Source organism: Bombina bombina, chromosome 3, assembly GCF_027579735.1.
Source record: "Bombina bombina isolate aBomBom1 chromosome 3, aBomBom1.pri, whole genome shotgun sequence".
NCBI lineage: Eukaryota > Metazoa > Chordata > Amphibia > Anura > Bombinatoridae > Bombina > Bombina bombina.
In genome coordinates, this window is record NC_069501.1 from 23,510,534 (window position 1) to 23,525,095 (window position 14,562).

At 38.5% G+C, this 14,562-nt stretch overlaps 1 protein-coding gene across 5 annotated transcripts in view; it reads right to left on the bottom strand.

The window, feature by feature from the left end:
• Positions 1-14,562, bottom strand: part of CD58 (CD58 molecule) — a 753,750-nt gene that overhangs the window by 5,736 nt on the left and 733,452 nt on the right. The gene's annotated exons all lie outside the window — the stretch shown is intronic.

The following is a 14,562-nucleotide window of genomic DNA, read 5'->3' on the forward strand; positions in this document are numbered from 1 at the left end:
CATATTAACTCATGCAGAACCAGCTACCCCCTCCCCAAATCACCGGCCCTTACAGGGGGTTATACATATAAACAGGCGGGGTCAGTAGTGTAAAATGATGTCATGTAACGTCATGCAGTCACAAGCCCCCCTCCCCAAATCACCGGCCCTTGCAGGGGTTATATATATAAAAAACAGGGTCAGTAGTGTAAAATGATGTCATGTAACGTCATGCAGTCAGAACACCCCCTCCCCAAATCACCGGCCCTTGCAGGGGGTTATACATATATAAACAGGCAGGGTCAGTAGTGTAAAATGATGTCATGTAACGTCATGCAGTCAGAATACCACCTCCCCAAATCACCGGCCCTTGCAGGGGTTATATATATATAAACAAGCAGGTCAGTAGTGTAAAATGATGTCATGTAACGATTCAGAACATGTACATTTTGCACTATGATGTATATAATTTATTTTGCCTGCTTTTGCTGCAGTTTACCTCCGGACATTGTGTTTTTTTCTACTACAGAATATAAGTCTGTAACCCTGCGACTTGCGCCTGCTTGCAGTGTCGAAATTTATGGACACAGCAGATAAATAATTCTGCAAAGGGCTTTGCCCCTAGACTGCAAAATAATGTGACTTTTACTAACAGAATGATTTTTAGATGCTTACAAAATATTTTGTGTTGCAATGCTTGATTGCTGGTGCACACTATGCCTACTTATAAAAACAATTTAAATGTCACTTTAAGTAAGCGACTTGTTGTTTATCTGACCCTACAACATGCTACACAATTTATATATGAACCCCCTTTATATCTGGCTAGAAAAGGAGATAAAACATAAATATGTTTAGCTGATAAATTCATTTCTTTCATAGTGGTGAGAGTCCACGATCCATTACTCCTGGGAATTACTCCTTGCTCTGTAAAACCCCTCCTACCTCACATGTACCTCAGTCTAACATACAGCCAAGCTATCGGCTAGATCAGTGTTTTTCAACCAGTGTGCCGTGAGAGATCCTCAGGTGTGCCACGGCAGACTGACAACAGTGTGACATATTTTTTAAACTTTGCTTGTTTTTTACTCCCAGTGCAGGGGTAGTTTGCAGGAGGCATGGCATAACAGCACAATACATACAGTATGTGTGTGTTTGTGTGTATGTGTATATATATATATATATATGCTGTATTAGGCTACAATGTGTGATTTTTTTAAAATTTTGGGATGGTGGTGTGCCACAGGATTTTTTAATGTAAAAAAGTGTGCCACGGCAAAAAAAAGGTTAAAAATCACTGGGCTAGATTATGAGTTTTGTGGTAAGGTGAAAAAGCAGCGTTAACAGGTCCTAATGCTGCTTTTTTACGCCCGCTGCTATTACGAGTCTTGCAGGTTTAGAGGCACCACACACTTTTTTGGCCTTCCTGCAAACCGACTTACGTAAATTTCGTAAAGGCTTTTTTCAATGGGACTTGCATAGTGCCGGTATTATGAGTTTGTCCTGGGAGGCAAAAAATTGAGCGGTACAGCCTCTACCACCAAGATTCCTAACGCATTTTAAAGTCAGTATTTATGAGTTTTACACTACAACGCTAAAATAAAATTATTAACCCCTAATCTGCCGCTCCCGACATTGCCGCCACTAGAATAAACATATTAACCCCTAAACCGCCACACTCCCAACTCGCAAACACTAGTTAAATATTATTAACCTCTATTCTGCTGCCCCTAACATCGCCGCCACCTACATTATACTTATAAACCCCTAATCTGCCGCTCCGGACATCGCCGCCACCTACATTATACCTATTAACCCCTAATCTGCCGTCCCCAACGTCCCCGCCACTATTCTAATTTTATTAACCCCTAAACCTAAGTCTAACTCTAACACCCCCTAACTTAAATATAATTTAAATAAATCGAAATAAAATTACTATCATTAACTAAATTATTCCTATTTAAAACTAAATACTTACCTATAAAATAAACTAATAGTTACATTGTATCTAGCTTAGGGTTTATTTTTATTTTACAGGCAAGTTTGTATTTATTTTAACTAGGTAGAATAGTTACTAAACAGTTATTAACTATTTAATAACTACCTAGCTAAAATAAATACAAATTGACCTGTAAAATAAAACCTAACCTAAGTTACACTAACACCTAACACTACAGTACAATTAAATAACTTACCTGAATTTAATACAATGAAATAAATTAAATACAATTAGCTAAATCACAAAAAAAACAAACACTAAATTACAGAAAATAAAAAACAAATTACAAGATATTTAAACTAATTAGACGTAATCTAATAGCCCTATCAAAATAAAAAAGCCCCCCCAAAATAAAAAAAAACCCCTAGCCTAACCTAAACTACCAATAGCCCTTAAAAGGGCCTTTTGCGGGGCATTGCCCCAAAGTAATCAGCTCTTTTACCTGTAAAAAAAATACAAACACCCCCCCAACAGTAAAACCCACCACCCAGACAACCAACCCCCAAATAAAACCCTAACTAAAAAAAACCTAAGCTCCCCATTGCCCTGAAAAGGGCATTTGGATGGGCATTGTCCTTAAAAGGGCATTTAGCTCTATTGCTGCCCAAAGCCCTAACCTAAAAATAAAACCCACCCAATACACCCTTAAAAAATCCTAACACGTCTTCATCCAAGCGGCAATATGTCCTCAACGAAGCCGGCAGAAGTGGTCCTCCAGTCGGGCAGAAGTCTTCATCCAGACGGCATCTTCTATCTTCATCCTTCCGACACGGAGCGGCTCCATCTTCAAGACATCCGGCGGGGAGCATCCTCTTCTTCCGACTTCTTCTTGCTGAATGAAGGTACCTTTAAATGATGTCATCCTTATATTCCAATTGGCTGATAGAATTATATCAGCCAATCGGAAGTAAGGTTGAAAAAATCCTATTGGCTGATCCAATCAGCCAATAGGATTGAGCTTGCATTCTATTGGCTGTTTGGAACAGCCAATAGAATGCGAGCTCAATCCTATTGGCTGATTGGATCATCCAATATGATTGAAGTTCAATCCTATTGGCTGATTGCATCAGCCAATAGGATTTTTTCAACCTTAATTCTGATTGGCTGATAGAATTCTATCAGCCAATCAGAATCTAAGGGACGCCATCTTGGATGACGTCACTTAAAGGTACCTTCATTCAGCAAGAAGACGTCGGAAGAAGAGGATTCTCCACGCTGGATGTCTTGAAGATGGAGCCGATCCGCGTCGGAAGGATGAAGATAGAAGATGCCGTCTGGGTGAAGACTTCTGACCGTCTGGAGGACCACTTCTGCCCGTCTGGAGGACCACTTCTGCTGGCTTCCTTGAGGACATCTTGCCGCTTGGATGAAGACTTCTCCCGGGAAGTGAATCTTCGGGGGTTAGTGTTAGGATTTTTTAAGGGTGTATTGGGTGGGTTTTATTTTAAGGTTAGGGCTTTGGGCAGCAATAGAGCTAAATGCCCTTTTAAGGGCAATGCCCATCCAAATGCCCTTTTCAGGGCAATGGGGAGCTTAGGTTTTTTTAACTAGGGTTTTATTTGGGGGGTTGTTTGTGTGGGTGGTGGGTTTTACTGTTGGGGGGTCGTGTGTATTTTCTTTTTCAGGTAAAAGAGCTGATTTATTTGGGGCAATGCCTGCAAAAGGCCCTTTTAAGGGCTATTGATAGTTTAGTTTAGGCTAGGGTTTTTTTTTTATTTTGGGGGGCTTTTTTATTTTGATAGGGCTCTTAGATTAGGTGTAATTAGTTTAAATATCTTGTAATTTGTTTTTTATTTTCTGTAATTTAGTGTGTTTTTTTTTTGTAATTTAGCTAATTGTATTTAATTTATTTAATTGTATTTAATTTAGGTAATTTATTTAAATGTAGTGTAGTGTTAGTGTAACTTAGGTTAGGTTTTATTTTACAGGTCAATTTGTAATTATTTTAGCTAGGTAGTTATTAAATAGTTAATAACTAGTTAGTAACTATTCTACCTAGTTAAAATAAATACAAACTTGCCTGTAAAATAAAAATAAATCCTAAGCTAGATACAATGTAACTATTAGTTATATTGTAGCTAGCTTAGGGTTTATTTTATAGGTAAGTATTTAGTTTTACATAGGAATAATTTAGTTAATGATAGTTCATTTATTTAGATTTAAATTATATTTAACTTAGGGGGGGTTAGGGTTAGACTTAGGTTTAAAGGGTTAATACATTTGTAATAGTGGCGGCGACGCTAGTGCGGCAGATTAGGGGTTAATAAATGTAGGTAGGTTGCGGCAACATTGGGTGAGGGAGATTAGGGGTTAAAAAATATAATGTAGGTTTCGACGATGTTGTGGGCAGCAGATTAGGGGTTCATAAGTATAATGTAGGTGGCGATGATGTACAGAGCGGCAGATTAGGGGTAAATAAGTATATTTGGAGTGTAAACCCACGTGGTATAGCTGCGTAGAATTAAACCGGAACCAAATATGCTAAAGTGAATGCGTCCAATGCAAACAATGCTAGCAGAGTGCCGTAGCAGCGGTCTGGTCCGGGACCGCAAAATGAAACATTCATGCAGAGAAAAAGGAAAGGCAGGCACTACTTCCAAAAAGGCGCAATAAAAAAACATAATTTATGTAAGAACTTACCTGATAAATTCATTTCTTTCATATTAGCAAGAGTCCATGAGCTAGTGACGTATGGGATATACATTCCTACCAGGAGGGGCAAAGTTTCCCAAACCTCAAAATGCCTATAAATACACCCCTCACCACACCCACAAATCAGTTTAACGTATAGCCAAGAAGTGGGGTGATAAGAAAAAAGTGCGAAAGCATAAAAAATAAGGAATTGGAATAATTGTGCTTTATACAAAAAAATCAAAACCACCACAAAAAAAGGGTGGGCCTCATGGACTCTTGCTAATATGAAAGAAATGAATTTATCAGGTAAGTTCTTACATAAATTATGTTTTCTTTCATGTAATTAGCAAGAGTCCATGAGCTAGTGACGTATGGGATAATGACTACCCAAGATGTGGATCTTCCACGCAAGAGTCACTAGAGAGGGAGGGATAAAATAAAGACAGCCAATTCCGCTGAAAATAATCCACACCCAAAATAAAGTTTAAATCTTATAATGAAAAAAACTGAAATTATAAGCAGAAGAATCAAACTGAAACAGCTGCCTGAAATACTTTTCTACCAAAAACTGCTTCAGAAGAAGAAAACACATCAAAATGGTAGAATTTAGTAAAAGTATGCAAAGAAGACCAAGTTGCTGCTTTGCAAATCTGATCAACCGAAGCTTCATTCCTAAACTCCCAGGAAGTAGAAACTGACCTAGTAGAATGAGCTGTAATCCTTTGAGGCGGAGTTTTACCCGACTCGACATAAGCATGATGAATTAAAGATTTCAACCAAGATGCCAAAGAAATGGCAGAGGCCTTCTGACCTTTCCTAGAACCGGAAAAGATAACAAATAGACTAGAAGTCTTTCGGAAATTCTTAGTAGCTTCAACATAATATTTCAAAGCTCTAACTACATCCAAAGAATGCAATGATCTCTCCTTAGAATTCTTAGGATTAGGACATAATGAAGGAACCACAATTTCTCTACTAATGTTGTTAGAATTCACAACCTTAGGTAAAAATTTAAAAGAAGTTCACAACACCGCCTTATCCTGATTAAAAATTTAGAAAAGGAGACTCACAAGAAAGAGCAGATAATTCAGAAACTCTTCTAGCAGAAGAGATGGCCAAAAGAAACAAAACTTTCCAAGAAAGTAATTTAATGTCTAATGAATGCATAGGTTCAAACGGAGGAGCTTGAAGAGCCCCCCAGAACCAAATTCAAACTCCAAGGAGGAGAAATTGACTTAATGACAGGTTTTATACGAACCAAAGCTTGTACAAAACAATGAATATCAGGAAGATTAGCAATCTTTCTATGAAAAAGAACAGAAAGAGCAGAGATTTGTCCTTTCAAGGAACTTGCAGACAAACCTTTATCCAAACCATCCTGAAGAAACTGTAAAATTCTCGGAATTCTAAAAGAATGCCAGGAAAAGTGATGAGAAAGACACCAAGAAATGTAAGTCTTCCAGACTCTATAATATATCTTCCTAGATACAGATTTACGAGCCTGTAACATAGTATTAATCACAGAGTCAGAGAAACCTCTTTGACTAAGAATCAAGCGTTCAATCTCCATACCTTTAAATTTAAGGATTTGAGATCCTGATGGAAAAAAGGACCTTGCGACAGAAGGTCTGGACTTAACGGAAGAGTCCACGGTTGGCAAGAGGCCATCCGGACAAGATCCGCATACCAAAACCTGTGAGGCCATGCTGGAGCCACCAGCAGAACAAACGAGCATTCCTTCAGAATCTTGGAGATTACTCTTGGAAGAAGAACTAGAGGCGGAAAGATATAGGCAGGATGATACTTCCAAGGAAGTGACAATGCATCCACTGCTTCCGCTTGAGGATCCCTGGATCTGGACAGATACCTGGGAAGTTTCTTGTTTAGATGGGAAGCCATCAGATCTATTTCTGGAAGTCCCCACATTTGAACAATCTGAAGAAAAACCTCTGGGTGAAGAGACCATTCGCCCGGATGTAACGTTTGGCGACTGAGATAATCCGCTTCCCAATTGTCTATACCTGGGATATGAACCGCAGAAACTAGACAGGAGCTGGATTCCGCCCATACCAGTATTCGAGATACTTCTTTCATAGCCAGAGGACTGTGAGTCCCTCCTTGATGATTGATGTATGCCACAGTTGTGACATTGTCTGTCTGAAAACAAATGAACGATTCTCTCTTTAGAAGAGGCCATTACTGAAGAGCTCTGAAAAATGCACGGAGTTCCAAAATATTGATTGGTAATCTCACCTCCTGAGATTCCCAAACCCCTTGTGCTGTCAGAGACCCCCAAACAGCTCCCCAACCTGTCAGACTTGCATCTGTTGAAATTACAGTCCAGGTCGGAAGAACAAAAGAAGCCCCCTGAACTAAACGATGGTGATCTGTCCACCACGTCAGAGAGTGTCGTACAATCGGTTTTAAAGATATTAATTGAGATATCTTTGTGTAATCCCTGCACCACTGATTCAGCATACAGAGCTGAAGAGGTCGCATGTGAAAACGAGCAAAGGGGATCGCGTCCGATGCAGCAGTCATAAGACCTAGAATTTCCATGCATAAGGCTACCGAAGGGAATGATTGTGATTGAAGGTTTCGACAAGCTGAGATCAATTTTAGACGTCTCTTGTCTGTCAAAGACAGAGTCATGGACACTGAATCTATCTGGAAACCTAAAAAGGTTACCCTTGTTTGAGGAATCAATGAACTTTTCGGTAAATTGATCCTCCAACCATGATCTTGAAGAAACAACACAAGTCGATTCGTATGAGATTCTGCTAAATGTGAAGACTGAGCAAGTACCAAGATATCGTCCAAATAAGGAAATACCACAATACCCTGTTCTCTGATTACTGACAGAAGGGCACCGAGAACCTTTGTAAAAATTCTTGGAGCTGTTGCTAGGCCAAAACGGCAGAGCCACAAACTGGTAATGCTTGTCTAGGAAAGAGAATCTCAGAAACTGATAGTGATCTGGATGAATCGGAATATGCAGATATGCATCCTGTAAATCTATTGTGGACATATAATGCCCTTGCTGAACAAAAGGCAGGATAGTCCTTATAGTTACCATTTTGAATGTTGGTATCCTTACATAACGATTCAATATTTTTAGATCCAGAACTGGTCTGAAGGAATTCTCCTTCTTTGGTACAATGAAGAGATTTGAATAAAACCCCAGCCCCTGTTCCAGAACTGGAACTGGCATAATTACTCCAGCCAACTCTAGATCTGAAACACATTTCAGAAATGCTTGAGCCTTCGCTGGATTTACTGGGACACGGGAAAGAAAAAATCTCTTTGCAGGAGGCCTTATTTTGAAGCCAATTCTGTACCCTTCTGAAACAATGTTTTGAATCCAAAGATTGTGAATTGAATTGATCCAAATTTCTTTGAAAAATCGTAATCTGCCCCCTACCAGCTGGGCTGGAATGAGGGCCGCACCTTCATGTGGACTTGGGAGCTGGCTTTGGTTTTCTAAAAGGCTTGGATTTATTCCAGACTGGAGATGGTCTCCAAACTGATACCGCTCCTGTGGGTGAAGGATCAGGCTTTTGTTCCTTATTGTGACGAAAGGAACGAAAACGATTATTAGACCTAAATTTACCTTTAGATTTTTTATCCTGTGGTAAAAAAGTTCCTTTCCCTCCAGTAACAGTTGAGATAATAGAATCCAACTGAGAACCAAATAATTTATTACCCTGGAAAGAAAGGGAAAGCAAAGTTGACTTAGAAGACATATCAGCATTCCAAGTTTTAAGCCATAAAGCTCTTCTAGCTAAAATAGCTAGAGACATATACCTGACATCAACTCTAATGATATCAAAGATGGCATCACAAATAAAGTTATTAGCATGTTGAAGAAGATTAATAATGCTATGAGAATTATGATCTGTTACTTGTTGCGCTAAAGCTTCTAACCAAAAAGTTGAAGCTGCAGCAACATCCGCTAAAGATATAGCAGGTCTAAGAAGATTACCTGAACATAAGTAAGCTTTTCTTAGAAAGGATTCAATCTTCCTATCTAAAGGATCCTTAAAGGAAGTACTATCTGCCGTAGGAATAGTAGTACGTTTAGCAAGAGTAGAGACAGCCCCATCAACCTTAGGGATTTTGTCCCAAAATTCTAATCTGTCAGATGGCACAGGATATAATTGCTTAAAACGTTTAGAAGGAGTAAATGAATTACCCAAATTATTCCATTCCCTGGAGATTACTTCAGAAATAGCATCAGGGACAGGAAAAACTTCTGGAATAACTACAGGAGATTTAAAAACCTTATTTAAACGTTTAGATTTAGTATCAAGAGGACCAGAATCCTCTATTTCTAATGCAATTAAGACCTCTTTAAGTAAAGAACGAATAAATTCCATTTTGAACAAATATGAAGATTTATCAGCATCAACCTCTGAGACAGAATCCTCTGAACCAGAGGAACCACTATCAGAATCAGAATGATGATGTTCATTTAAAAATTCATCTGAAAAATTAGAAGTTTTAAAAGACCTTTTACGTTTACTAGAAGGGGGAAAAACAGACATAGCCTTCTTAATGGATTTAGAAACAAAATCTCTTATGTTAACAGGAACACTCTGAGTATTAGATGTTGACGGAACCGCAACAGGTAATGTAACATTACTAAAGGAAATATTATCTGCATTAACAAGTTTGTCATGACATTCATTACAAACAACAGCTGGAGGAACAGATACCACAAGTTTACAACAGATACACTTAACTTTGGTAGATCCAGCACCAGGCAGCGTTTTTCCAGAAGTATCTTCTGACTCAGTGTCAATCTGGGACATCTTGCAATATGTAATAGAAAAAACAACATATAAAGCAAAATTGATCAAATTCCTTAAATGACAGTTTCAGGAATGGGAAAAAATTCCAGTGAACAAGCTTCTAGCAACCAGAAGCAATAAATAATGAGACTTAAATAATGTGGAGACAATAGTGACGCCCATATTTTTTAGTGCCAAAAAAGACGCCCACATTATTTGACGCCTAAATGCTTTTGGCGCCAAAAATGACGCCACATCCGGAACGCCGACACTTTTGGCGCAAAAAAAACGTCAAAAATGACGCAACTTCCGGCGACACGTATGACGCCGGAAACAGAAAAAAAAATTTGCGCCAAAAAAGTCTGCGCCAAGAATGACGCAATAAAATGAAGCATTTTCAGCCCCCGCGAGCCTAACAGCCCACAGGAAAAAAAGTCAAATTTAAAGGTAAGAAAAAAATTGATTGATTCATATGCATAATCCCAAATATGAAACTGACTGTCTGAAATAAGGAACGTTGAACATCCTGAGTCAAGGCAAATAAATGTTTGAATACATATATTTAGAACTTTATATAAAAGTGCCCAACCATAGCTTAGAGTGTCACAGAAAATAAGACTTACTTACCCCAGGACACTCATCTACATGTAGTAGAAAGCCAAACCAGTACTGAAACGAGAATCAGTAGAGGTAATGGTATATATAAGAGTATATCGTCGATCTGAAAAGGGAGGTAAGAGATGAATCTCTACGACCGATAACAGAGAACCTATGAAATAGACCCCGTAGAAGGAGATCATTGAATTCAAATAGGCAATACTCTCTTCACATCCCTCTGACATTCACTGCACGCTGAGAGGAAAACCGGGCTCCAACCTGCTGCGGAGCGCATATCAACGTAGAATCTAGCACAAACTTACTTCACCACCTCCATAGGAGGCAAAGTTTGTAAAACTGATTTGTGGGTGTGGTGAGGGGTGTATTTATAGGCATTTTGAGGTTTGGGAAACTTTGCCCCTCCTGGTAGGAATGTATATCCCATACGTCACTAGCTCATGGACTCTTGCTAATTACATGAAAGAAATATATACTTTAATGAAAAAGCCTAAAATACAATTACTGGCAAGACACAAACAGGGGAGGTGGATAGAACAGCATGACACGTTTTGCGCCCTCTAGTGGTGCTTAAGCATAGGCTATGGAGCAAGGGAAGAGGCACCCATTTATAGGGCAATATGTTAACCCTTCCAATGCTTTACAAATAACATTCTTTAAAAAACATTATAAATAAAAACATTATAAATAAAAACATTATAAATAAAAACATTAGCAAACTTACAACAGGATCTATACCTAAAAAAACGGACTCAGTATATAGGAACATGAGAATATGTAAATATGCTTACATAAATATGATATCAAAACATCCAAATTAATTAAATTACAGCAAGCCCTATTAATTGATATATCTTAGCAAGTATTGAGAACTCTCGTGAGGTTTTACTTACGTATTGACAATTGCAAATATTGCAAGTCAAGAGGTGTACGGCAATTTTTGTTTTGCAGTTTGCATAACATTTTATGCCATATTGTTTGTTATCAAAACTGGAGGAGAAAGAATCACCTGTAATTAAATGAGAACAGGTTATGCATTCTCTACTTCCACATTTATAGGTTCCTTTTTTAGATAACCAATCACACGAACCTGAACTGGCATTATTTTTAACTAAACTCAGGACCAGCAGCCCCGCCAATGTTTTGTTTTTTTTAGGAACAAACCTAAGAGGCTTAATAAGAGATTTAAGAACCTCATCTCCTGCCAGTATATGTAAATATTTCTTAAGAATTTTAACAATTTTATTATAATGTTGGGAATATTCTGTAGTGAATACTATTGTATCCTCAGTATGTAGTTGTGATTTATGACTGCTCTCTGCATTTCTTAATTTGCCCCTGTAATCCTTAACTGTGATCCTACATTGTTCTAAATTGATGGGGTCATAACCTCTCTTAATCAGCCTCTCTTTTAACTCCAATGACTGCTGTTCATAAATAGAATCACATTGGGCATTCCTATAGAGCCTGATAAATTGTCCCCTTGGTATGGCTTTAATGACATGTCTAGGATGCTGAGATGCAGCGTGCAAAATTGTATTACCTGCTGTCGGTTTTGTATGTTTTAGTGACTATTTGATTTCAGAGATTATTAAAGTAAGATCCAAATAGTTTATTTGCTGTTTACTCTGCTCACCAGTAAACTGCAATCCTAACTCGTTACCATTTAAATAAGCTAGAAAACCCTCTAGAAAAAGTTCCTTTCCTTCATCTTTAACTATTAATAACAAATCATCTATGTATCGAACAAACAATGCCACCTGTTCCATCCAAGAGTTGTCAATAGTAAAAATATATGTTAACTCCCACCATGCAACATAAATGTTCGCAAATGCTGGGGCAAATTTTGCCCCCATGGCAGTCCCCCTTATTTGCAAGTAGTACTCATTGTTAAATATAAAATAATTATGGGATAGTAAAAATGATAAAACTTCACTGATGTAGTTTCTTTCACATACTTTTAAATCAGTTTATTTCTCCCAAAAATATTCTACAGCTCTAAAACCTAAATGTTGAGGTATACTAGTACAGTATACAGGGATGTAATATCTGCAGTAACCCAACTATTGTTGGGTTGCAATTTAATAGTATCAAGAGTAATTAACAGATGTGATGTAGCCTGTAGATAGCTTAGTTGTCTTTTGGCTATAGGTTGTAGGATGGTATCCATCCATTCACCTAGGGGTTCTAACAAAGAGCCTATACCGGCTACTATGGGTCTCCCTGGTGGGGACTCACTATCCTTGTGTATTTTGGGTACATGATGGAATAACGGTGTTATAGGATTATCAGGAACCAATATTTCCAAATCATTAGATTTAAAGATACCCAATAAAATACCATCATCAATGATCTTGCACATCTTTTTTTAAAAACATGTACAGGATTATAAGGTAACAACCTGTATACAGTACTATCTGAAAGCTGCCTCTGTGCTTCACCAAAATAATAGGATTAATCCATGACAATGATGCTGCCACCTTTATCTGAATTTCTGATCACAATTTTCTTTTAATGTATTTATTGCAATGCGTTCCTGGTATCTAAGATTACGGGTGACAGCATCGTTGCCAAGGTCAACTTCAGCATCCAATTTAAGAATGTCATTCTGAACCAATCTTTGATAGGCATTGATCATAGGGCCCCTAAAGTTGACAGGATAAAACTTAGACCTGTTTTTCTTTGGTGTCTTAAGTCTGTCTCTAGGGCTCTCATGATCACTGTCATTCAAATGATATAGCTCATTAAGTGTGGCCACTGAACACGCATCAATAAATGGTAAATGAGGAGATACAGTATCTGCATGAATGGTAGTAGGCTCAACTAAATCTTGTATAATGCCCCTATCTGTAGAAGCAAAAAACCTCTTTAAAGACAACTTACGAATAAACTTATTAATGTCCAAAAGGGTATTAAAACCAGAAAGTCTATTCGTAGGGGCAAAGCCTAGGCCTTTAGACAAGACTGACTTTTCATCCTCTGCTAGTACATATTGAGAAATGTTAATGACATTTAGTCCTTCTGTGATAGAAGTGGTAGATACAGTGGGACAAATTACTTCTGTCCCTTCTTTGTCTTGTGCTTTCTTTTTTCTTCCATTCCGCCATCTTCTTCTGTGTTTTTTCCTTTTTCTAAATTTTTCCTTGTTTTTGGACGGACAACCGGCTGCAACTCTTCCATCTCTTCCCCCGACGACACCAGTAAAAAAGCACATGAGGGAGGAAGAAGGAGAGGCAGAAGAAGAAGAAAAGGTGGATGAACAAAAACAAAATTTATGCTTACCTGATAAATTTATTTCTCTTGTGGTGTATCCAGTCCACGGGTTCATCCATTACTTGTGGGATATTCTCCTTCCCAACAGGAAGCTGCAAGAGGACACCCACAGCAGAGCTGTCTATATAGCTCCTCCCCTAACTGCCACCCCCAGTCATTCGACCGAAGACAAGCAAGAGAAAGGAGAAACTATAGGGTACAGTGGTGACTGTAGTTTAAAAATAAAAAACACCTGCCTTAAAATGACAGGGCGGGCCGTGGACTGGATACACCACAAGAGAAATAAATTTATCAGGTAAGCATAAATTTTGTTTTCTCTTGTAAGGTGTATCCAGTCCACGGATTCATCCATTACTTGTGGGATACCAATACCAAAGCTATAGGACACGGATGAAGGGAGGGACAAGGCAGGCACTTAAACGGAAGGCACCACTGCCTGTAAGACCTTTCTCCCAAAAATAGCCTCAGAAGAAGCAAAAGTATCAAATTTGTAGAATTTAGAAAAAGTATGGAGCGAAGACCAAGTCGCCGCCTTACAAATCTGTTCAACAGAAGTCTCATTCTTAAAAGCCCATGTGGAAGCTACTGCTCTGGTGGAATGAGCTGTAATTCTTTCAGGAGGCTGCTGGCCAGCAGTCTCATAAGCAAAGCGGATTATGCTTCTTAACCAAAAAGAAAGAGAAGTTGCCGAAGCCTTTTGGCCTCTCCTCTGTCCAGAGTAGACCACAAACAAAGCAGATGTTTGACGAAAATCCTTTGTAGCTTGTAAATAAAATTTTAAAGCACGAACCACATCAAGATTGTGTAATAGACGTTCCTTCTTTGAAGAAGGATTAGGACATAGTGAAGGAACAACAATCTCCTGATTGATATTCTTATTAGATACCACCTTAGGAAGAAAACCAGGTTTGGTACACAACACTACCTTATCTGCATGGAAAATGAGATAAGGGGAATCACATTGTAAAGCAGATAACTCTGAAACTCTTCGAGCCGAGGAGACAGCTACTAAAAACAGAACTTTCCAAGATAAAAGCTTGATATCTATGGAATGCAAAGGTTCAAACGGAACCCCTTGAAGAACTTTAAGAACTAAATTTAAACTCCATGGCGGAGCAACAGGTTTAAACACAGGCTTGATTCTAACTAAAGCCTGACAAAATGCCTGAACGTCTGGAGTATCAGCCAGACGCTTGTGCAAAAGAATAGACAGAGCAGAAATCTGTCCCTTTAAGGAACTAGCCGACAATCCCTTCTCCAATCCTTCTTGGA